Genomic DNA, 2,915 nt, shown 5'->3' with positions numbered 1-2,915 from the left:
TATGACTCAGATCTAAAGCACGATCTCAGATGTAGAAGAAAGGTAACATCCTAAATGTCCTATAGCTTCCTGTTTATAGATGTGGCGCGCAACACATCGATAACCAAGACTCTATTAGACACGGTCTGCAGACACTCCGAGGACGAACTGCTCTGATACCACTTCTGTCACGACCCAACCCCGTAGGCCGCGACTGGGGTCCGACCTGGACCCCCCGTACATATATCTATTAGCTGAGGTCACATTGAATCGTAAATAAGACAATATCATGTAATAGAGCCCCACTGGCGATAACATTTTCATAAACTGTAGCCCTTTTCGTTTGTATCACAACATGACAGGGCACGCAAGCTGACAAGGCTGCCATAACATAATAATATATATCATATATCATGTAGACCCAGCTTAATCAAACTGACATACACAACCCACATATACATGTCTGCAGACCTCTAAACATATAAATGACAACATATGGCGGGACAGGGCCCCCGCCGTACCCCTGAATGGATAAAACAATTTCTATACATCCGTGGACAGTATCAAAAACTAGGCTCCGATACAATGAAGCCTCTTCCAGCTGAGCTGCATGGAATCCTAAGCTGACGGACTCCCAAAATCTGTATCTGTACCTGCGGGCATGAACGCAGCCCCCCGAGAAAGGGGGTCAGTACGATATGTGTACTGAGTATGTAAAACATAATATAAAACAACTGGAAACACATCTGAGATAGAGAATCAGGGGATAAGATATCAATTCAGAAACCTGTACCTGTACTTTATGAATTATAAAAACATGCATGTTCGAGTCATATCATATAGCCGGCCCTTTCGGGGGTCCGGTGAATCATCTCTGTAAAATCATCTCTGTAAAACCATCATGGCCCCAGTGCCATCACCACCTTATTACAACACATCATCATATATTTATACACGTATCCTGGCCCTCTATTGAGGGACTCAGTGAATAATGCAGTGAACTGTGCACGAGAACATATCCTGGCCCGGGACTCAGGGAAAGAAGTGTTACAATATACACGAGTAGAGTAGTGAGTAACTATATGCAATTTAAATCATTATCAGAGACTCGACAGAATAAGAAAGTTAAGCTTTTATTTGAGAACCCGAGTAGCGGTGTAGTCATCTCGAGTGTCCTCTAAATGCCATTATGGGCTGTCTCAATTATAATCTCGGGGCTCCTAGACATGTACTAAAGTAAAGCCAAATCGCTTATGGAACCAGAAACATTTGTTAACATATAGTCTGTAAGACTTGGAGCCTGTACATTTGTTACCTTTTTAACATATAAAAGTTTCCAGGGAAATAGTTCGATTATTATAAAAGTTCGATATTCAGACGTAAATAAGAGATGCTAAGAATGGAGTTACGCCGGAACTCATATGATGTTTAACCTACAACTAAGACATGCCAGAAGAAGAAAGAGAATAAACTATATATGGTCTGTACTTTTCTTTATGGGATCTGCATACACATATTTCATACCCGGCCCATCATGGGGCTCGGTGAATCATTATGGCATCATAATCTCACTTTCGTACCAAACATGTATCAAAGGAAATGAGAGATAGCTTTCCAAATACTAGTGTTTAATACATAGAAGCCTTACTAGGCAATACTCAATTCTTGCAGAAATTCCAATACTAAGCAGTGGATATGGGTTATGAGGCATACTTGGAGTTTTGGGAATGGAATTATCCCCACATTCCACACACACTTCACTTAAGGCTAAAACTTGCCAAAAGGAAAGAAAGATAATTGTACGTGCTTATACCAAAACATGCCACAAGAAAGCTTTACATACCTTTTAGGAGTTACCCTTTATCCTGCTCGTCTCGTCGTCTTCCGAACCTATTCAATATGAAAGTAATACGAATATCAACTACTCTTAACTTTCCAGCATCTTGGATTACGCCTTAATGTTAATGGAATCTATTGCCTTAGTTGTTTCCTCGACTAGTCCTTTAGTTTGTTAAGGCGTTAACGAAAATTGGGCAGCACCTCCCCTATAATGTGCCCTATCCAAATTTCCAATCAGGTCCCTAAGACCTACAGCCAACCAACAACAACAACCTGCAACAATTCATACCAACAATATACAGCATACACTCCAAACAACTTATTCCAAAAATACGATATCTCAATAGGGCGTCTAGCCTTTATTTTGTGACGCCTTTAATTATACATAACAAGGGGTCATGTGGCTTCTACCAGCAGCACCCTAACCCACATTAGGACATATTTAGGCCCTGCAACAACAAGCCACACCCCTGCAGAGCAACTCACAAGAACAACACTTTGTTTCGACAACAATTCAACTATAACGACTACAAATTAGTTTATTCCGAACGCCAAGTATTTCTAAGCCATTTTCATATTTCCAGCCACCAATAGGGAGTGTAACATGCTCCATAAGAACACATAAAGCTCAAATTTAAATAAGAAACCTTACCTTACGTTAAACTTGTCAAACTCGCCAAAACTATCCAAAATGTGAAATCTGGACAGCTTACTGTTTTACCTTGTCGCTTCGTTTCGAAGGGGTAATGGAGGGAAACAGGATTTACGTCCTTCATGAAAGTTATAGACATGTGTATTAGGGTCGCAAACAATTTCGAATCATCCCTACATCAATTTTGTACAAAAAGATATGACCAAAATACTCACAGCTGTCCGTGTAGGATTTCCAAAACCAAATTTGAGCAGTACCTCCTCTACACTTCATCACCACTTTTCAAGCTGATACAAGTGGAACTGGATTTTGGAGTCTGAATGAAAGTTATAGAACCACGAAATACCTTTCCAAAACATATTAAATCACTTGAAACGAATCTGTATACAAGAAGTTATACGATTATTACTAACCACTGTCCCTTCCAAAAACGGGTTTATTAATT

At 40.0% G+C, this 2,915-nt stretch overlaps 1 long non-coding RNA gene across 1 annotated transcript; it reads right to left on the bottom strand.

Annotated features, from left to right (window-relative positions):
• Positions 1–553: 553 nt before the first annotated feature.
• Positions 554–2,527, bottom strand: LOC129887749 (uncharacterized). The gene is made up of 3 exons (XR_008766470.1): positions 2,471–2,527; positions 1,823–1,869; positions 554–632 (listed from the first exon to the last, which is right to left on the bottom strand). It is a non-coding gene; the product is annotated as an uncharacterized LOC129887749 (long non-coding RNA).
• Positions 2,528–2,915: the final 388 nt, after the last annotated feature.

This window comes from Solanum dulcamara, chromosome 1, assembly GCF_947179165.1.
Source record: "Solanum dulcamara chromosome 1, daSolDulc1.2, whole genome shotgun sequence".
NCBI lineage: Eukaryota > Viridiplantae > Streptophyta > Magnoliopsida > Solanales > Solanaceae > Solanum > Solanum dulcamara.
Note: the sequence above shows the minus strand (reverse complement) of the source record. Positions and strands in the feature narration are given on the sequence as shown.